Consider the following 23,663-nt stretch of genomic DNA (forward strand, 5'->3'; position numbering starts at 1 on the left):
AGTAGGCCATTCGGCCCTTCGAGCCTGCACCGCCATTCAATATGATCATGGCTGATCATCCAACTCAGTATCCTGTACCTGCCTTCTCTCCATACCCCCTGATCCCTTTAGCCACAAGGGCCACATCTAACTCCCTCTTAAATATAGCCAATGAGCTGGCCTCAACTACCTTCTGTGGCAGAGAATTCCAGAGATTCACCACTCTCTGTGTGAAAAAGTGTTTTCCTCATCTCGGTCCTAAATGATTTCCCCCTTATCCTTAAACTGTGACCCCTTGTTCTGGACTTCGCCAACATCGGGAACAATCTTCCTGCATCTAGCCTGTCCAACCCCTTAAGAATTTTGTAAGTTTCTATAAGATCCCCCATCAATCTTCTAAATTCTAGCGAGTACAAACCGAGTCTATCCAGTCTTTCTTCATATGAAAGTCCTGACATCCCAGGAATCAGTCTGGTGAACCTTCTCTGTACTGCCTCTATGACAAGAATGTCTTTCCTCAGATTAGGAGACCAAAATTGTACGCAATACTCTCGGTGTGGTCTCACCAAGACCCTGCACAACTGCAGTAGAACCTCCCTGCTCCTATACTCAAATCCTTTTGCTATGAATGCTAACATACCATTCGCCTTCTTCACTGCCTGCTGCACCTGCAGGCCTACTTTTAATGACTGGTGTACCATGACACCCAGGTCTCGTTGCATCTCCCCCTTTCCTAATCGGCCACCATTCAGATAATAGTCTACTTTCCTGTTTTTGCCACCAAAGTGGATAACCTCACATTTATCCACATTATACTGTATCTGCCATGCATTTGCCCAGTCACACAGCCTATCCAAGTCACCTTGCAGCCTCCTAACATCCTCCACACAGTTAACACTGCCCCCCAGCTTCATGTCATCTGCAAACTTGGAGATGTTGCGTTCAATTCCCTCGTCCAAATCATTAATATATATCGTAAATAGCTGGGGTCCCAACACTGAGCCTTGCGGTACCCCACTAGTCACTCCCTGCCATTGTGAAAAGGACCCGTTTACTCCTACTCTTTGTTTCCTGTCTGCCAGCCAGTTCTCTATCCACATCAATACTGAACCCCCAATTCCGTGTGCTTTAAGTTTGTATACTAATCTCTTATGTGGGACCTTGTCGAAAGCCTTCTGAAAGTCCAGATATAACACATCCACTGGTTCTCCCTTATCCACTCTACTAGTTACTTCCTCGAAAAATTCTATAAGATTCGTCAGACATGATTTACCTTTCATAAATCCATGCTGACTTTGTCCAATGATTTCACCACTTTCCAAATGTGCTGCTATCCTATCTTTAATAACTGATTCTAGCAGTTTCCCCACCACCAACGTTAGACTAACTGGTCTGTAATTCCCCGTTTTCTCTCTCCCTCCCTTTTTAAAAAGTGGGGTTACATTAGCTACCCTCCAAACCTCAGGAACTACTCCAGAATCTAAAGAGTTTTGAAAATTTATCACTAATGCATCCACTATTTCTGGGGCTACTTCCTTAAGTACTCTGGGATGCAGCCTATCTGGCCCTGGGGATTTATTGGCCTTTAATCCATTCAATTTACCTAACACCACTTCCCGGCTAACCTGGATTTCACTCAGTTCCTCCATCTCATTTGACCCCCGGTCCTCTGCTATTTCCGGCAGATTATTTATGTCTTCCTTAGTGAAGAAAGAACCAAAGTAGTTATTCAATTGGTCTGCCATGTCCTTGTTCCCCATGATCAATTCACCTGTTTCTGACTGCAAGGGACCTACATTTGTTTTAACTAATCTTTTTCTCTTCACATATCTATAATAGCTTTTGCAGTCAGTTTTTATGTTCCCTGACAGTTTTTTTTCATAATATCTTTTCCCTTTCCTAATTAAGCCCTTTATCCTCCTCTGCTGGACTTAGAATTTCTCCCAGTCCTCTGGTAGGCTGCTTTTTCTGGCTAATTTGTAAGCTTCATCTTTTGTTTTGATACTATCCCTGATTTCCCTTGTTATCCACGGATGCACTACCTTCCCTGATTTATTTTTTTGCCAGACTAGGATGAACAATTGTTGTAATTCATCCATGCAGTCTTTAAATGCCTTCCATTGCATATCCACCGTCAACCCATTAAGAATCAATTGCCAGTCTATCTTGGCCAATTCACATCTCATACCCGCAAAGTTACCTTTCTTTAAGTTCAGGACCCTTGTTTCTGAATTAACAATGTCACTCTCCATCCTAATGAAGAACTCAACCATATTATGGTCACTCTTGCCCAAGGGGCCACGCACAACAAGACTGCTAACCAACCCTTCCTCATTACTCAATACCCAATCTAGAATAGCCTGCTCTCTTAATTAATACTTTGGTTCTGTCTTCAATAAGGAAGGCACAAACAATCTTCTGGAAATATTAGGGGACCAACGATCTAGTGGGAGGGAGGAACAGAAGGGAATCCACATTTGTCAGAATATGGTGTTTGGTAAACTGTTGGGACTGAAGGCAGATAAATTCCCAGGGCCTGATGGTCTGCATCCCATACTCCTCAAGGAGGTGGCCCTAGAAATTGTGGATGCATTGGTGATCATTTTCCAATGTTCTCTTGACTGGATCAGTTCCTGTGGATGGGAGGGAGGGTAGCCAATGTAACTACTCTTTTTAAGAAAGGAGGAAGAGAGAAAACATGCAATTATAGACCAGTTAGCCTTACATCGGTAGTGGGGAAGCTACTGGAGTCGATTTTTAAAGAAGTTATAGCAGCGTGTTTGGAAAGCATTGACAGGATCGGTCAAAGTCAGCTTGGATTTATGAAGGGGAAGCCATGTTTGACTAATCTTTTGGGATTTTTTGAGGATGTAACAAGCAGAATGGATAAGGGAGAGCCAACAGATGTGGTGTATCTGGGCTTTCAAAAAGCCTTTGACAATGTCCCACACAAGAGATTAGTGTACAAAATTAGAGCACTTGGTATTGGGGGTAGGGTATTGACATGGATGGAAAACTGGTTGGCAGACAGGAAGCAAAGAGTAGGAATTAACGGGTCCTTTTCAGAATGGCAGCCAGTGGCGAATGGGGTGCCGCAAGCTTGATGCTGGGAACCCTGTTGTTTACAAGATTTTGTAATGATTTAGACAAGGGAATTAGATGTACCATCTCTAAGTTTACAGATGACACAAAGCTGGGTGGCAGTGTGAGCTACGAGGAGGATGCTATGAGGCTGCGGGGTGACTTGGATAGGTTGGGCGATTGGGAAGATGCATGGCAGATGCAGTATAATGTGGATACATGTGAGGTTATCCACTTTGGTGGCAAGAAAAGGAAGGCACTTAAAAGGAAGAACAGATTTATATCTGAATGATGGTACACAAAATTGCTGGGGAAACTCAGCGGGTGCAGCAGCATCTATGGAGCGAAGGAAATAGGCGACGTTTCGGGCCGAAACCCTTCTTCAGACATGATGTCAGGTTAGGAAAAGGGGAAGTACAACGAGACCTGGGTGTCGTACATCAGTAACTGAATGTAAGCATGCAGGCACAGCAGGCAGTGAAGAAAGCTAATGGCATGTTGGCCTTCATTGCGAGAGGATTTGAGTTTAGGAGCAAAGAGGTCCTACTGCAATTGAACAGGGCCCTGGTGAGACCACCCTAGAGTATTGTGTGCAGTTTTGATCTCATAATTTGAGGAAGGACATTCTTGCCATTGAGGGAGTGCAGCATAGGTTCAGCAGGTTAATTCCGGGGATGGCAGTACTGACATATGTTGAAAGAATGAGTCTACTGGGCTTGTATTCACTGGAATTTAGAAGGATTTTATAGAAACATATAAAGTTCTTCAATGATTGGACGGGGTAGAAGGTAGACAGCCTCAGATATGGGGCCCAAAATTGCTCACAATACTCCAGATGCGGCCTGACCAGCTCAGCATTGCATTGTGAAACCTGTACATCTTAATCTTCTGGATCAGCCTACCATGAGGGACCTTATCAAAAGCCTTACTAAGATCCATGCATACAACACCCACTGCTCTACTTTAATTAATCTCCTTCATCACCTCCTCAAAAAACTCAATTAAGTTAGCGAGAAATGAGCTGCCACGTACAAAGCTGTGCGGGCGATCCCTAATTAGCCCAAAGGTAGACACAAAATGCTGGAGTAATTCAGTGGGACAGGCAGCATCTCTGGAGAGAAGGAAGGGGTGATGTTTCGGGTTGAGACCCTCCTTCAGATCTAATTAGACCGTTCTCTTCCCAATGGGAGTAAATCCTATCACAGTGGGAGATATCAATTTAGGTACATGAAAAGTAAGGTTTTTGTGAATAATCCTGGTCACAATGTTTCTATTTCTCTGCTTTTTACCAGAGGAAATAGGGTAAAATGACCTGTTAGACAATAGTGCCCAATCATCTTGGATCGACAACAAATTGAACACGATTCAAGAAAGATATTGGGACGGAGTTCATTTGAAATTTGATTCTGTTGTTGACGCTGCATATTCTTCCAAACTGCCCAGCCTGTTTCAAGAGATCAAAACCAGATTTATGCAAAGAATACCAGGATCTCAGGTAAAAGTCTTTACAAAAAAGTTATATTCTGTTATCCAGTGAGTAAATCCCCACGGGAGCTTTCAACTTTAGACTTTAGAGATACAGATGTGTAAACAGGCCCTGCGTCACTTTCCTACACACTAGGGACATTCATAATTTTACAGGGTAATGTACCTATAAACCTGAAAGTCTTTGGATTGTGGGAGGAAACCGGAGCGCCCGGAGAAAACCCATGCAGTTCACAGGTAGAACGTACAAACTCTGTACAGACGGAATCTATAGTCAAGATCAAACCCGGGTCTCTGGCCTTGCGCCTCTGTGCCGCTCAAAATCTATCCCAGATTATTGAGAGAGGCAAGAGAGGAGATGGCGGCAGTCTTGACAAAGATCATTGCGTCTTCACTAGCTATAGGCAAGGTCCAATGTTGTTCCTTCATTTAAGAAGGGAACTGGAGAGAATCCAGGGAATTCTAGGCCTGGGATGACGGTGGAACAGTAATGGCAGGTGTTTCTGGGAATAATCTGGAAGATGCAGCATAATTTCATTCCAAAGAGGAGGAAAGATTCTAAGGAGAGTAAGAGGTGACCGTGGCTGACAAGGGAAGGCAAGGGCTGTATAAAAAGAAAAGAAAAGACGTATAAGGTGGCAGAGGTATGCGTTGGGGAACAGTTCGGGAACAGTTCGGGACCAGTGATCACAATACCATTAGTTTCAATATAATTATGGAGAGGGTCAGAACCGGACCTAGGGTTGTGATTTTTGATTGGAGAAAGGCTAACTTTGAGGAGATGTGAAAGGATTTAAAAGGAGTAAATTGGGACATTTTGTTTTATGGGAAAGATGTGGAAGAGAAATGGAGTACATTTAAAGGGGAAATTTTAAGAGTACAGAATCTTTATGTCCCTGTTCGGTTGAAAGGAAATAGTAAAAATTGGAAAGAGCCATGGTTTTCAAGGGAAATTGGACACTTGGTTCAGAAAAAGAGGGAGATCTAGAATAATTATAGGCAGCACGGAGTAAATGAGGTGCTTGCGGAGTATCAAGAATGTAAAAAAAATCTTAAGAAAGAAATGAGAAAAGCTAAAAGAAGATATGAGGTTGCTTGTAAGGTGAAAGTAAATCCAAAGGGTTTCTACAGCTATATTAATAGCAAAAGGATAACGAGGGATAAAATTGGTCCATTAGAGAGTCAGAGTGGACAGCTATCTGCAGAGCCAAAAGAGATGGGGGAGATATTGAACAATTTATTTTCTTCGGTATTCACCAAGGAGAAGGATATTGAATTATGTGAGGTAAGGGAAACAAATAGAGTAGCTATGGATACTATGAGTTTCAAAGTAAAAGAAGTACTGACACTTTTGAAAAATATAAAAGTGGATAAGTCTCCAGGTCCTGACAGGATATTCCCTAGGACATTGAGGGAAGTTAGTGTAGAAATAGCCGGGGCTATGACAGAAATATTTCAAATGTCATTAGAAACGGGAATAGTACTGGAGGATTGGCGTACTGCGCATGTTGTTCCATTGTTTAAAAAGGGGTCTAAGAGTAAACCTAGCAATTATAGATCTGTTAGTTTGACGTCAGTGGTGGGCAAATTAATGGAAAGGATACTTAGAGATAATATATATAAACATCTGGATAAACAGGGTCTGATTAGGAACAGTCAACATGGATTTGTGCCTGGAAGGTCATGTTTGACTAATCTTCTTGAATTTTTTGAAGAGGTTACTCGGGAAATTGATGAGGGTAAAGCAGTGGATGTTATATATATGGACTTCAGTAAGGCCTTTGACAAGGTTCCTCATGGAAGGTTGGTTAAGAAGGTTCAATGGTTGGGTATTAATGGTGGAGTAGCAAGATGGATTCAACAGTGGCTGAATGGGAGATGCCAGAGAGTAACGGTGGATGGTTGTTTGTCAGGTTGGAGGCCAGTGACTAGTGGGGTGCCACAGGGATCCGTGTTGGGTCCACTGTTGTTTGTCATGTACATCAATGATCTGGATGATGGTGTGGTAAATTGGATTAGTAAGTATGCAGATGATACTAAGATAGGTGGGGTTGTGGATAATGAAGTAGATTTTCAAAGTCTACAGAGAGATTTATGCCAGTTGGAAGAGTGGCCTGAAAGATGGCAGATGGAGTTTAATGCTGATAAGTGTGAGGTGCTACAACATGGCAGGACAAATCAAAATAGGACGTACATGGTAAATGGTAGGGAATTGAAGAATGCAGGTGAACAGAGGGATCTGGGAATAACTGTGCATAGTTCCCTGAAAGTGGAATCTCATGTAGATAGGGTGGTAAAGAAAGCTTTTGGTGTGCTGGCCTTTATAAATCAGAGCATTGAGTATAGAAGTTGGGATGTAATGTTAAAATTGTACAAGGCATTGGTGAGGCCAATTCTGGAGCATGGGGTACAATTTTGGTCGCCTAATTATAGGAAGGATGTCAACAAAATAGAGAGAATACAGAGGAGATTTACTAGAATGTTGCCTGGGTTTCAGCAACTAAGTTACAGAGAAAGGTTGAACAAGTTAGGGCTACAATACAATACAATATACAATACACATTTATTGTCATTTGAGCCCCAGTGAGACTCAAACGAAATTTTGTTTCCACAGCCATACAAACAAAAACAATGTCCTACAGACATACACACAATTAAGTTCGCACAAACATCCATCACAGTGAACCCACTGTGATGGAAGGCAAAGTCTTTTCTCTCCCCTGCTCTCAATTTCTCTCCCGATGTCCAAGCTCCAGGCGGGTGATGCTAAGTCCCACGGCCATTATAGGCCGCGCGGGGCGATTTACGGCCCCGCTCCCGGTCTGAAAGTACAAGGTCGGAGCTCCAGCGTGCGATGGTGAGTCCCACGGCCATGAAGCCGCGCCAGATGATGTACGGTCCCGGTCCGGGTCGTTCCAACCCCGCGACACGGGCTGGAGAAGTCGCGTTGCGGGAGCTCCGGGAAGCGGTCTCTCTCTCCCCCCGGACCCGCGAGCTCCCGATGTCCCGATGTCCACCGGACCTGCGGCTGCATTGCTGGAGCCTCCGAGCCCCAGGAGTCGAGTTGCAGCAGCGAGTCACCACCGCTCCCCACGTTCCGAGGCCGGCCAGCCCCACGATGGTGAGTAGTCCGCAGATCCGCAGTCACCCGGGCCCCCGGGTCGTTCAGGTTGGAGGCCGCTCCACGGTGCTAGGCCCCAACGACAACGGAGACCCGACAGGGAAAAGGTCGGGTCTCCCGAACAGGGAAAAGATTTAAAACGGTTTCCCCCACCCCCCACATATACACATTTAAAACCAAGCTTAAAAAAACACAAACACTACATTTAACTAGACAAAAATAAAAAAATAAAAGACAGACAGGCTGTAGGAGCCGCTGCAACGAGTCGCGCCGCCACCAGGCTTTATTCTTTGGAGCGCAGAAGTTTAAGGGGGTCTTGATAGAGGTCTTTAAAATGATGAGAGGGATAGACAGAGTTGACGTGGATAAGCTTTTCCCACTGAGAGTAGGGAAGATTCAAACAAGGGGACATGACTTGAGAATTAAGGGACAGAAGTTTAGGGGTAACATGAGGGGGAACTTCTTTACTCAGAGAGTGGTGGCTGTGTGGAATGAGCTTCCAGTGAAGGTGGTGGAGGCAGGTTCGTTTTTATCATTTAAAAATAAATTGGATAGTTATATGGACGGGAAAGGAATGGAGGGTTATGGTCTGAGCGCAGGTATATGGGACTAGGGGAGAATACGTGTTCGGCACGGACTAGAAGGCCTGTTTCCGTGCTGTAATTGTTATATGGTTATATGGTTATAACATAGCAAAGATGAGCGGGAAGCCAGAGGATTGGGAAACTTTTAAAGATCAACAGGTAACTAAAAAGGTAATATGGGGAGAAAAGATGAAGTACGAAGATAAGCAAGCCAAAAATATAAAGGAGGTTAATATAAGCTTCTTTAGGTATGTGAAGGGGAAAAATGGTTAAGCCAGCTAATTATTTAAGTCCCTTGAAGACAGAAACAGGTGAATTTATTGTGGGGAATAAGGAAATGGCAGAATATTTGAACAGGTATTTTGGTTCTGTCTTGACACGAACAATCTTCCAGATGTACTAGGGTGATGGAGGAACTGAAGGAAATTCACATTAGTCAGGAAATGGTGTTGCGTAGACTGATGGGACTGAAGGCTGATAAATCCCCTAGGCCTGATGGTCTGCATCCCAGGGTACGTAAGGAAGTGGCTCTAGAAATCGTGGATGTATAGGTGATCATTTTTCAATGTTCTATAGTCAGGATCAGTTCCTGTGGATTGGATGGTAGCTAATGTTATCCCACTTTTTAAGAAAGGAGGGAGAGAAAAAGCATGGAATTATAGACCAGTTAGCCTGACATCGGTGGTGAAGAAGATGCTGAAGTCGATTATTAAACATGTAATAGCAGCATATTTGGATAGCAGTAGCAGGATCGGTCCGAGTCAGCATGGATTTACGAAGGGGAAATCATTCTTGATAAATCTTCTAGAATATTTTGAGGATGTAACGTAAAATGGACAAGGGAGAGCCAATGGACGTAGTGTACCTGGACTTTCAGAAAGCCTTTGATAAGGGATTAACGGGTCCCTTTCAGAATGCCAGGCAGTGACTAGTGGGGTGCCGCAAGGCTCGGAGCTGGGACCGCACCTATTTACAATATACATTAATGATTTAGACGAAAGAATTAAAAGTAACAGCAGCAAATTTGCAGATGACACCAGGGGCGGAAAACCCGGGGGGGCCAGAGGGGACACGTCCCCCCCATGTTTTGGGAGGTGGGCGACATCCCCGCCAGGTTAACCTGCCTGGGCTTGCGGGAAATATGGCCAGCACGGAGAAGCAGCGCTGGTGTCCTGTCAGTCCAGACAGGGCTGTTAGTTAACCAGGTGAGACAGGCAATTGAGCTGCATTTAGCGCAGGATTGAGCCTCCGAAGCCTCGCGCGCGTGTGTTAGTGTGCGCATGCACGCGCGGCCGCCAAGAAATTGTGTCCCCTGTCCCCTCCATGTTTTGATAGTGAGTTCCGTTCTTGGATGACACAAAGCTGGGTGGCAGTGTGAACTGTGAAGAGGAAACTATGAGGATGCAGAGAGACTTGGACAGGTTAGGTGAGTGGGCAGATGCATGGCAGATGCAGTTTAATGTGGATAAATGTGAGGTTTTGTTGCAAGAACAGGAAGGCAGATTATTATCTGAATGGTGTCAGGTTAGGAAGAGGGGGAGTACAACAAGACCTGGGTGTACTTGTACATCAGTCACTGAAAGTAATGCAGGTACAGTGGGAAGTGAAGAAAGCTAATGACATGAAAGCTAGGAGCAAAGAGGTCTCCTAATTTGAGAAAGGACATTGTTGCTATTGAGGGAGTGCAGCGTATGATCACAAGGTTAATTCCTGGGATGGCGGGACTGTCATATGATAAAAGAATGGGGCGACTGGGCTGGTATTCACTGAAATTTTGAAGGTTGTGAGGGGATCGTATAGTAACATAGAAAATTATTGAGGGATTGCACATGCTAGAGGCAGGTAAAATGTTACTGATGTTGGGGGAGTTCAGAACCAGGGGCCACAGTTTAAGAAAAGTGGTCGGCCATTTAGAGCAGAGATGAGGATAAACCTTTTCACTCAGAGAGTTGTGAATTTGTGGAATTCTCTGCCTCAGAAGGCAGTGCAGGCCAATTCACTGGATGCATTCAAAAGAGAGTTAGATAGCTCTCAGGGCTAACGGAATCAAGGGATATGGGGAGAAGACAGAAATGGGGTACTGATTGTGGATGATCAGCCATGGTCACATTGAATGACGGCGCTAGCTCGAAGGGCCAAATGGCCTACTCCTGCACCTATTATCTATGTATCTACAGTATGTGATCCTCACATCAATGGTAGTAGGGAAGCTATTTGAGAGGATTTTTCAGGACGAGCTTGGGGCTTGGGATCGACCGGCTCCGAAATATAAGCGGCCGGTGGAACCAAGGACGAGCCGGGGTCAGGGACGAGCCCAGAGATGAAGTCGAGGCTCTTGGAATGAACACGTACCGTGGGACTGGGCTATTAGCGTGCAGGGATCGCTGGTCGGCACTGACTTGTTGGGCCGAAGGGCCTGTTTCCCCACTGTATCTCTAAATTAAACTAAACTAAACTAAAATAACTTGGACATAAACGTAGATTGGGTGATTGGTGAGTTTGCAGATGACACAAAGTTTCCTGGGGTCACAGAGTGTGTCATAGGCTGTCAAAGTATACAGCGGGATATTGATCAGCTACAGAAATAGGAGGAGAAATGGCAGATGGAGTTTAATCCTAGCAAGTGTAAGATGTTACACTTTGGCCGGTTGAATGTAAGGGGAAAATATACAAAAGTAGCAAGACCCTTAACACCATTAATGTTCAGACGGATCTTGGGGTCCAAGTCTATGACTCCCTGAAAGTGAGAACACAAGTAGATAGAGTGGTACAGAAGTCATATGGTATGCTTTCCTTCATAGGTCAGGGCTTGATGTGAGTCAGGAAGTCATGGTGCGGTTTTATGAGACTTTGGTTAGTTCTGGTCACCCCGTTACAGGAAGGGGTTGGAGGCTTTGGAAAGGGTGCAGAGGAGATTAACCAGAACGATGCCTGGATTAGGGGGTATTAGTTAAAGGCAGAAATTGGACACGGATTCTTTTCTCCGGAACATCAAAGGTTGCATTGAGACATGATGGAAGTATATATAATTATATGAGAGGCATTGATATGGTAGATAGTCAGAACCTTATTCCCAGGATGGAAAAATCAAATACCAGAAGGCATACGTTTAAGGTGAGAGGGGCAAAGTTTAAAGCAGATGTGGGTGCCTGGAACACGTTGCCGGGGGTGGTGGTTGAGGCAGATACGATGGCATTTAAGAGACTTTTGTCGAGGCATATGGATATGCAGGGAATGGAGGGATATGGATTATGTGCAAGCAGATAACAGTTGGTCTTGGCATCATGTTCAATAAACTAAACAATAAACTGTGACAATAAACTAAACTAAACTAAAATGTTCAGCACAGACATGGTGTACTGAAAGAGCCTGTTCCTGTGCTGTACTTGTTCTATGTTAATGATAAAGTAACATTGATGTACTTGTAGCTGATGAAATAATGATATTTAGAACATTGGGTTGTCCTATTTTAGGTAATAAACTCACCCCCCCCCCTCCTCTTCCTTCTCCCTGTTCCCCAACTAAATTCACACCACTTTCTCCTCTTCCCCTCCCCCTCCCCCATTCCCTTCCACCTTCCACCTGTATCCTTCACACTTCACGCCACCTCTATCCTTACCTCACACATTTTTCTTTTCATCTCTGGCCTTTACCCAATCACCAACCAATCAACCTTCCATCCCACTGCTCTCACCTGTATCCTCCTATCACTTGCGTGGAAAGGAACTGCAGATGCTGGTTTACACCAAAGACAGGCACAAAATGCTGGAGTAACTCAACGGGTCAGGCAGCATTTGAACTTTAAAGAGAAGTCTGGACCCGAAACATCACCTATCCATATTCTCCAGAGATGCTGCCTGACCCGCTGAGTTTCTCCAGCACATTCTGTTCTTCTTGATGAACCAGCATCTGCAGTTCCTTTTGTCTACATCTCACCTCTCCCATTGGGCAAAAGGTATAGAAGTGTGAAAACGCACACCTCCAGATGCAGGGACAGTTTCTTCCCTGCTGTGATCAGGCAACTGAACCATCCTACCACAATTAGAGAGCAGTCCTGAACTACTATCTACCTCATTGGTGACCCTCGGACTATCTCTATCTATGATTGAAATTTTCGACTTTATCTTGCACTAAACGTTATTCACGTTATTCCCTTCATCATGTATCGGTACACTGTAAATGACTCGATTGTAATCATGTATTGTCTTTCCGCTGACTGGTTAGCACGCAACAAAAGCTTTTCACTGTACCTCGGTACACGTGACAATAAACTAAACGAAACTCAAACTCGGTACTTGAAACCTAGCTGTAAGGTATGGTGCTCCATCTTGCTACAAGGCTCCCTAGAATTCTCATTCGAACCACAGGTTTTATTGAGGGTAAATTAGACACAAATAAAATGACATAGCTCTGAATTTTACTGGTGAGTAAAGCCCCAGTTCCAGGAATGGGAAGGTTTAAATTTGAATCTTCATACAATTACTCTGAAGTCAGAGTCAAAGCCTGATACAGCGTAGAAACAGGCCCTTAATTCCAACTTGCCCATGCCGGCCAACAGGTTCCATCTACACTATTCCCACCTGCCTGCGTTTGGCCAGTATCCCTCTAAACCTGTCCTATCCATGTACCTGAATGGTTCTTAAACATTGCGATAGTCCCTGCCTCAACTACCTCCACCGGCAGCTCATTCCATACACCTACCATCCTTTGTATGAAAAAGTTGCACCTCAGGTTCCTAGTAAATCTTTCCCCCACTGTGTACAAAATCATTGAACGGTGCACCACATGAACAGGCCTTTCGGCCTACAGCTCCTGTGTCAGAAATGATGCCAACTTAAACGAATCTCCTCTGTTTGTACATGATATTTGTTGGAGCGCAGGAGGCTGAGGGGTGATCCTATAGAGGTGCATAAAATCATGAGGTGAATAGATAGGGTGAATGCAGCGTTATGGCTAGAGGAGCAAGATTTAATAGGAACCTGAGAGGCAGCTTAGTCATCTCGAGAGTGGATATGTGGAACAAGCGGCCAGAGGAGGGAGTTGAGGCAGCTAGGAAAGGTTTGGAGGTATTTGGGCAAAAGGGACTGGATGAGATGGTGCATCCAAGTTAAGCCTCTTCAATGGCAATTTAGTCTCTGCCTCCAACACCACCCCTGGCAGTACATTACAGGCACTCACCACCCTCTGTTAAAGAACTAGCCCCGCACATCTCATAGAAACATAGAAATTAGGTGCAGGAGTAGGCCATTCAGCCCTTCGAGCCTGCACCGCCATTCAATACGATCATGGTTGATCATCCAACTCAGTATCCCGTACCTGCCTTCTCTCCACACCCTCTGATCCCCTTAGCCACAAGGGTCACATCTAACTCCCTCTTAAATATAGCCAATGAACTGGCCTCAACTACCCTCTGTGGCAGAGAGTTCCAGAGATTCACCACTCTCTGTGTGAAAAAAGTTTTTCTCATCTCAGTTTTAAAGGATTTCCCCCTTATCCTTAAACTGTGACCCCTTGTCCTGGACTTCCCCAACATCGGGAACAATCTTCCTGCATCTAGCGTGTCCAACCACTTAAGAATTTTGTAAGTTTCTATAAGATCCCCTCTCAATCTCCTAAATTCTAGAGTGTATAACCCAAGTCTATCCAGTCTTTCTTCATAAGACAGTCCTGACATCCCAGGAATCAGTCTGGTGAACCTTCTCTGCACTCCCTCTATGGCAATAATGTCCTTCCTCAGATTTGGAGACCAAAACTGTACGCAATACTCCAGGTGTGGTCTCACCAAGACCCTGTACAACTGCAGTAGAACCTCCCTGCTCCTATACTCAAATCCTTTTGCTATGAAAGCTAACATACCATTCGCTTTCTTCACTGCCTGCTGCACCTGCATGCCTACTTTCAATGACTGGTGTACCATGACACCCAGGTCTCGCTGCATCTCCCCTTTTCCTAGTCGGCCACCATTTAGATAATAGTCTGCTTTCCTGTTTTTGCCACCAAAATGGATAACCTCACATTTATCCACATTATGCTGCATCAGCCAAACATTTGCCCACTCACCCAGCCTATCCAAGTCACCTTGCAGTCTCCTAGCATCCTCCTCACAGCTAACACTGCCCCCCAGCTTAGTGTCATCCACAAACTTGGAGATATTGTCTTAAATTCCCTCATCCAGATCATTAATATATATTGTAAATAGCTGGGGTCCCAGCACTGAGCCTTGCGGTACCCCACTAGTCACTGCCCGCCATTGTGAAAAGGACCCGTTTACTCCTACTCTTTGCTTCCTGTTTGCCAGCCAGTTCTCTATCCACATCAATACTGAACCCCCAATGCCGTGTGCTTTAAATTTGTATACTAATCTCTTATGTGGGACCTTGTCGAAAGCCTTCTGGAAGTCTAGATACACCGCATCCACTGGTTCTCCCCTATCCACGCTACTAGTTACATCCTCGAAAAATTCTATAAGATTCGTCAGACATGATTTACCTTTCGTAAATCCATGCTGACTTTGTCTAATGATTTCACCACTTTCCAAATGTGCTGCTATCCCATCTTTAATAACTGACTCTAGCTGTTTCCCCACTACCGATGTTAGACTAACTGGTCTGTAATTCCCCGTTTTTTGTCTCTCCCTCACTTCTTAAAAAGTGGGGTTACGTTTGCTACCCGCCAATCCTCAGGTACTACTCCAGAATCTAAAGAGTTTTGAAAGATTATTACTAATGCATCCACTATTTCTGGAGCTACTTCCTTAAGTACTCTGGGATGCAGCCTATCTGGCCCTGGGGATTTATCGGCCTTTAATCCATTCAATTTACCCAACACCACTTCCCGACTAACCTGGATTTCACTCAATTCCTCCAACTCCTTTGACCCGCGGTCCCGTGCTATTTCCGGCAGATTATTTATGTCTTCCTTAGTGAAGACGGAACCAAAGTAGTTATTCAATTGGTCCGCCATATCCTTGTTCCCCATGATCAACTCACCTGTTTCTGACTGCAAGGGACCTACATTTGTTTTAACTAATCTCTTTCTCTAATCTCCTTAAACGTTGCCCTCTCATTCCTAAATCCATGCCATCTAAATGTTTTGATGTTTCCTCTCTGGGAGAAAGGTTCTGACTGTCTATCAAACTGACTATAAAATTCTGGTTTGACCGTGTGAAAGAGACATTGTTGTTATGGATGAAGAGTGAATGGAAACAAGATGGGTGTAACTAGGGCTGGACCACTGAGGAAACACAACAGCTGAAACCCCTTCTTCCATTTGTCCCCCAGATCTCATTTTATGTTCCTTGGAATTGTAACACCAGTACTACAGTTTGCTCTGACCTTGTCTCAGCTTCCAAATATGCCGATTATGTACATGTGATCTCGTTTGACGTGCAGAGGCACATGTGGACGGATTGCTTTGCAAAGGCAAATGCTCCCTATCACCAGACCCAGATACGTAAGTGGAATAAGCCAGAAGGAAAATCCTGCAGATGTCACAAATCTGAAACAGAACAGAAAATAGACAATAGGTGCCATTCGGCCCTTCGAGCACATTCAATATAATCATGGCTGATCATCCTCAATCAGTACCCCATTCCTGCCTATCTAGCTCTCTCTTGAAAGTATCCAGAGAACCGGCCTCACCGCCCTCTGAGGCAGAGAATTCCACAGACTCACAACTCTCTGTTAGAGAAAATGTTTCCTCGTCTCTGTTCTAAATGGCTTACCCCTTATTCTTAACATGTGGCTCCTGGTTCTGGACTCCCCCAACATCGGGAACATGTTTCCTGCCTCTAGCGTGTCCAAACCCTTAACAATGTTATATGTTTCAATAAGATACCCTCTCATCCTTCTGAACTCCAGAGTGTACAAGCATTCTCTCAGCATATGACAGTCCCGCCATCCCGGGAATTAACCTTGTAAACCTACGCTGCACTCACTCAATAGCAAGAATGTCCTTCCTCAAATTAGGGGACCAAAACTGCACACAATACTCCAGCTGCACACAATACTCTCACTAGGGTCCTGTACAACTGCAGAAGGACCACTTTGCTCCTATACTCGACTTCGCTTGTTATAAATGCCAACATGCCATTCGCATTCTTCACTGCCTGCTGTACCTGCATGCTTACTTTCAGAGACTGATGAACACGGACCCCCAGATCCGTTGTACTTCCCCTTTTCCCAACTTGACGCCATTCAGATGGCAATCTGCCTTCCTGTTTTTGATACCAAAGTGGATAACCTCACATTTATTCACATTAAACTTCAACTGCCATGCATCTGCCCACTCCCCAACCTGTCCAAATCACCCTACATTCTCATAGCATCCTCCTCACAGTTCACACTGCCACCCAGCTTTGTGTCATCTGCAAATTTGCTAATGTAAGTGGGCCTGTCCCACTTGGCCGTCATTTGCGCATCATTTACGCGTTATATGTAAAATAGGTCGACGTGTTGTGATGCACGGGTAGCATGTGGGTAGCGCGGGACGGGCGCAAGGAGTGGCGGGGAGGAGTATGGAATTGCGCGCTGTATCGCGCGGCGCTCCAGGATTTCGTGCTGTACAAAATCCTTGCGCGCCACCTGCATGACGTATCGCGTGCGCACGCTGACGCATAGGGTACGCACGCTGACGCATTGGCTTCGCACGCTGCGTCCTTACGTCTCACGTGTATCGCATGGTGATGCATGGTTACGTCCCGTGCGTAACCATGCGTCACCGTGCGCCGCATGGTATTGTAATTATGTCATGCTCACCAGACGACATGATGACGCGTGATTTGCGTGCGACGTCGCACGTAATGACGCGTCGGCCTATTTTACATATGATGCGTAAATGAGGTGCAAATGACGGTAAAGTGGGACAGGCCTTTTACTTTGAATCCCTACATCCAAATCATTAATGTATATTGTAAATAGCTGCGGTCCCAGCACCGAGCCTTGCGGTACCCCACTAGTTACTGCCTGCCATTCTGAAAGGGACCCGTTAATCGCTACTCTTTGCTTCCTGTCTGCCAACCAATTTTCCATCCATGTGATACCCCCAATACCATGCGCCCTAATTTTGCCCACGAATCTCCTATGTGGGACCTTATCAAATGCTTTCTGAAAGTCCATGTACACTACATCTGCAGGCTCTCACTTGCCATTTTCCTAGTTACATCCTCAAAAAATTCCAGAAGATTAGTCGAGCATGATTTCCCCTTCGTAAATCCATGCTGACTCGGACCGATCCTGTTACTGCTATCCAAATGTGCCGCTATTTCATCTTTTATAATTGACTCCAGCATCTTCCCGACCACAGATGTCAGGCTAACTGGTCTATAATTCTCTGTTTTCTTTCTCCCGCCTTTCTTAAAAAGTGGGATAACATTAGCTACCATCCAATCCACAGGAACTGATCCTGAGTCTATAGAACATTGGAAAATTATCACCAATGCATCCACGATTTCTAGAGCCACTTCCTTCAGTACCCTGGAATGCAGACCATCAGGCCCTTGGGATTTATCAGCCTTCAGTCCCATCAGTCTACACAACACCATTTCTAGCCTAATGTGGATTTCCTTCAGTTCCTCCGTCACCCCAGATCCTCTGGCCACTACTATATCAGTAAGATTGTTTGTGTCCTCCAGAGTGAAGACGGATCCAGAGTACCTGTTCAACTCATCTACCATTTCCTTGTTCCCCATGATAAATTCACTTTTTCGGTCTTCAAGGGTCCAACTTTGGTCTTAACTAATTTTTTCCTCTTCACATACCTAAAGACACTTTTACTATCCTCCTTTAAATTCTTGGCTAGCTTGCCTTCATACCTCATCTTTTCTCCCCGTATTGTCTTTTTAGTTATCTTCTGTTCTTTAAACATTACCCAATCCTCTTGCTTCCCGCTCATCTTTGCTACGTTGTACTTCTTATCTTTTATTTTTATACTGTCCCTGATGTCCCTTGTCAGCCACGGTTGCCCCTTACTCACCTTGAAATCTTTCTTCCTCCTAGGAATGAACTGATCCTGCACCTTCTGCATTATTCCTAGAAATACCTGCCATTGTTGTTCCATTGTCATCCCTGCTCGGGTATCTTTCCAGTCAACTTTGGCCAGCTCCTCCCTCATGGATCCATAGTCCCCTTTATTCAACTGTAACACTGACACCTCCGATCTACCCTTCTCCCTCTCCAATTGTAGATTAAACTTGACCATATCATGGTCATAAAATGGCAGAAATCATTTGCTGGTCAGGTAGCAAATGCAGATAGGTTGTTATTGAAGAGGCTTAACTGACTAAGATGCCCCATCTAACAGAGGTAAAGATATTTAGAACATTGGGTTGTCCAATTTTAGGTAAACGACTCCCCACCTAGGGGCAAGTTATCCACAAACCTGCACGTCCCTGATAATGCCGCTGGCCTTGCCGAGGCAGCATGGGAATAAATGGAATCAATGGAAGGGAGGTTGGTTTGTGTGATGGCCTGGGCTACGTCCACACAAGATGCATGAAACATTAAATTAAAGTGAAGAGTGGTAAGTCCACGATTGGGGATGTGCAAAGATTGGGGTGGGGGGGGGGGGGGGGAGTCGGTCTACCCCACAACAGAAGGGGGAGGACTTGTATAGTATGATCACCACAGGGAAAAGGATCTCCTCTGGTGATCTGCGCTGCATCTTGGTGGAACCAGTCTGTTGACCTCTGTCTATGCTGTATCTGCACCAAGGAAGAGATTTTCCATACCAGGTCATCGGAGATGTCCTCATTCTTGAGGAAATTATTCCATTATAGATGAGGGACTCACTATGGTCTCCTCGATATTCAGCAGCTCCGCTCTTGCTCCCACTTCCCCCATTCGTAACAAGGACAGAATTCCCCTTGTCCCCATCTTCCATCTCATCAGCAGTCGCATACAGCACATAATCCTCCAACATTTACACCACCTCCAACAGGATCCCACAACTATCCACATAGAAACATAGAAAATAGGTGCAGGAGTAGGCCATTCGGCCCTTCGAGCCTGCACCACCATTCAATATGATCATGGCTGATCATCCAACTCAGTATCCTGTACCTGCCTTCTCTCCATACCCCTGATCCTTTTAGCCACAAGAGCCACATCTAACTCTTAAATATAGCCAATGAACTGGCCTTAACAACCTTCAGTGGCAGAGAATTCCAGAGATTCACCACTCTCTGTGTGAAAAATGTTTTTCTCATCTCGGTCCGGACACAAGAGGAGAAAGAAAAAAAAGGAAATAAACAGAGAAGAAGAGACGGGGGGTTTCTTAAATGTGCATATTTTAATGCTAGGAGCATTGTAAGAAAGGTGGATGAGCTTAGAGTCTGGATAGACACCTGGAAGTATGATGTTGTGGCGATCAGTGAAACATGGTTGCAGGAGGGCTGTGATTGGAAACTAAATATTCCAGGATTTCGTTGCTTCAGGTGTGATAGAATTGGAGGGGCAAGAGGTGGTGGTGTTGCATTGCTAGTCAGGGAAGATATTACAGCAGTGCTTTGGAAAGATAGATTGGAGGGCTCATCTAGGGAGGCTATTTGGGTGGAACTGAGAAGTGGGAAAGGTGTAGCAACATTTATAGGGGTGTATTATAGACCGCCAAATGGGGAACGAGAATTGGAAGAGCAAATATGTAAGGAGATAGCAGATATTAGTAGTAAGCACAAGGTAGTGATTGTGGGAGATTTCAACTTTCCACACATAGACTGGGAAACACATTCTGTAAATGGGCTGGATGGTTTGGAGTTTGTAAAATGTGTGCAGGATAGTTTTTTGCAGCAATACATAGAGGTACCTACTAGAGGAGGGGCAGTGCTGGACCTCCTGTTAGGAAATGAGACGGGACAGGTAGCGGAGGTATGCGTTGGGGAGCACTTCGGGTCCAGTGATCACAATACCATTAGTTTCAATATAATTATGGAGAAGGTCAGAACTGGACCTAGGGTTGAGATTTTTGATTGGAGAAAGGCTAACTTTGATGAGATGCGAGATGATTTAAAAGGAGTGGACTGGGACATTTTGTTTTATGGGAAAGATGTAGAAGAGAAATGGTGGACATTTAAAGGGGAAATTTTAAGAGTACAGAATCTTTATGTTCCTGTTCGGTTGAAAGGAAACAGTAAAAATTGGAAAGAGCCCTGGTTTTCAAGGGAAATTGGACATCTTGTTCGGAAAAAGAGGGAGATCTACAATAATTATAGGCAGCATGAAGTAAATGAGGTGCTTGTGGAGTATAAGGAATGTAAAAAGAATCTTAAGAAAGAAATTAGAAAAGCTAAAAGAAGATATGTGGTTGCTTTGGCAAGTAAGGTGAAAGTAAATCCAAAGGGTTTCTACAGCTATATTAATAGCAAAAGGATAACGAGGGATAAAATTGGTCCATTGGAGAAACAGAGTGGGCAGCTATCTGCAGAGCCAAAAGAGATGGGGGAGATATTGAACAATTTATTTTCTTCGGTATTCACCAAGGAGAAGGATATTGAATTATGTGAGGTAAGGGAAACGAGTAGAGTAGTTATGGATACTATGAGTTTCAAAGTAAAAGAAGTACTGACACTTTTGAAAAATATAAAAGTGGATAAGTCTCCAGGTCCTGACAGGATATTCCCTAGGACATTGAGGGAAGTTAGTGTAGAAATAGCCGGGGCTATGACAGAAATATTTCAAATGTCATTAGAAATGGGAATAGTCCCCGAGGATTGGCGTACTGCGCATGTTGTTCCATTGTTTAAAAAGGGTTCTAAGAGTAAACCTAGCAATTATAGACCTGTTAGTTTGACTTCAGTGGTGGGCAAATTAATGGAAAAGATACTTAAAGATAATATATATAAGCATCTGGATAATCAGGGTCTGATTAGGAACAGTCAACATGGATTTGTGCCTGGAAGGTCATGTTTGACTAATCTTCTTGAATTTTTTGAAGAGGTTACTAGGGAAATTGACGAGGGTAAAGCAGTGGATGTTGTCTATATGGACTTTAGTAAAGCCTTTGACAAGGTTCCTCATGGAAGGTTGGTTAAGATGGTTAAACTGTTGGGTATAAATGCAGGAATAGCAAGATGGATTCAGCAGTGGCTGAATGGGAGAAGCCAGAGGGTAATGGTGGATGGCTGTTTGTCGGGTTGGAGGCAGGTGACTAGTGGGGTGCCTCAGGGATCTGTGTTGGGTCCTTTGTTGTTTGTCATGTACATCAATGATCTGGATGAAGGGGTGGTAAATTGGATTAGTAAGTATGCAGATGATACCAAGATAGGGGGTGTTGTGGATAATGAAGAGGATTTCCAAAGTCTACAGAGTGATTTAGGCCATTTGGAAAAATGGGCTGAAAGATGGCAGATGGAGTTTAATGCTGATAAATGTGAGGTGTTACACCTTGGCAGGACAAATCAAAATAGGACGTACATGATAAATGGTAGGGAATTGAAGAATACAGTTGAACAGAGGGATCTGGGAATAACCGTGCATAGTTCCTTGAAGGTGGAATCTCATATAGATAGGGTGGTAAAGAAAGCTTTTGGTATGCTAGCCTTTATAAATCAGAGCATTGAGTATAGAAGCTGGGATGTAATGTTAAAATTGTACAAGGCATTGGTGAGACCAAATCTGGAGTATGGTGTACAATTTTGGTTGCCCAATTATAGGAAGGATGTCAACAAAATAGAGAGAGTACAGAGGAGATTTACTAGAATGTTGCCTGGGTTTCAACAACTAAGTTACAGAGATAGGTTGAATAAGTTAGGTCTTTATTCTCTGGAGCGCAGAAGGTTAAGGGGGGACTTGATAGAGGTCTTTAAAATGATGAGAGGGATAGACAGAGTTGATGTGATCAAGCTTTTCCCTTTGAGAACAGGGAAGATTCAAACCAGAGGACATGACTTCAGAATTAAGGGACAGAAGTTTAGGGGTAACATGAGGGGGAACTTCTTTACTCAGAGAGTGGTAGCGGTGTGGAATGAGCTTCCAGTGGAAGTGGTGGCGGCAGGTTCGTTGGTATCATTTAAGAATAAATTGGATAGGCATATGGATGAGAAGGGAATGGAGGGTTATGGTATGAGTGCAGGCAGGTGGGACTAAGGGAAAAAAAAAAAAAATTGTTCGGCGCGGACTTGTAGGGCCGAGATGGCCTGTTTCCGTGCTGTAATTGTTATATGTTATATGTTATATGTTAAAAGATTTCCCCCTTATGCTTAAACTGTGACCCATTGTTCTGGACTTCCCCAACATCAGGAACAATCTTCCTGCATCTAGCCTGTCCAACTCCTTAAGAATTTTGTAAGTTTCTATAAGAGCCCCCCTCAATCTTCTAAATTCTAGCGAGTACAAGCCGAGTCTATCTTCATATGAAAGTCCTGACATCCTGACATCTACTCATCTCCACCCCTTTCTGCAGACTGTTCCCTCCGCAATACCCTGGTCAACTCGTCCCTTCCCACCCACACCACCCCCTCACCAGGTACCTTCCCCTGCAACCACAGGAGATGCAACACCTGTCCCTTTACCTCCCAATACGACTCCGTCCAAGGACCCCAACAGTTTTTTTTAGGTGAGGCAGAGGTTCACTTGCACCTCCTCCAACCTCATCAACTGTATCCGCTGTTCCAGGTGTGGACTCCTGTATATCTGAGGCACAGCACCTGATATTCCGCTTGGGCAGCTTACACCCCAGCGATATGAACATGGACTTCTATAATTTCAAGTAGCCCTTGCTTTCCCTCTCTCTCCATCCCCCTTCCCAGTTCTCCCACCAGTCTTACTGTCTCCGACTACATTTTATCTCTGTACTGCCCACTGCCCTGACATCAGTCTGATGAAGGATCTCGACCTGAAACGTTACCCATTCCTTCTCTCCAGAGATGCTTCCTGTCCCGCTGAGTTACTCCCAGCATTTTGTGTCTACCTTCAATTTAAACCAGCATCTGCAGATCTTTCCTACACTTTTGCTGAAGGTGCCCTTGAGGTTGAGGTGCATCTTCTCCTCTAAGACCATCTCTAGTGAATTCAACTCCACCCCCAGGAAGCAGCCAGCCTTCCTGATGAGCTTGTTAATCCTGCTGCCCCAGCGCACGACAGCGAAGAAGTTGGCACTGGCATCTTGATAGAAAACCGATTGATAATACGCTTCACATGTCCAGTTCAAATATTAATGCTGTCATTATTTTCTGTCCCTTTCAGGAATCTCCAGTTATATCAAAAAGGGCCTTCATTCCAAGAAGATGATATTGATCATTCCATGGTTCGGTTACGATTATACTTGCAATTACTTTATTGAGGTAAGATGTTGCAGGTCGCTGCCAGGCCACGAGGGCCTGAGCAATAGGGCCAAAGCAATCTTTGATCAGACTTTACTGGCTTTACCTTCCACTAAACGTTATTCACTTATCATTTATCTATACACTGTAAATGGCTCGA

This window comes from Amblyraja radiata, chromosome 10 (genome assembly GCF_010909765.2).
Source record: "Amblyraja radiata isolate CabotCenter1 chromosome 10, sAmbRad1.1.pri, whole genome shotgun sequence".
In the NCBI taxonomy this organism is placed as follows: Eukaryota; Metazoa; Chordata; class Chondrichthyes; order Rajiformes; family Rajidae; genus Amblyraja; species Amblyraja radiata.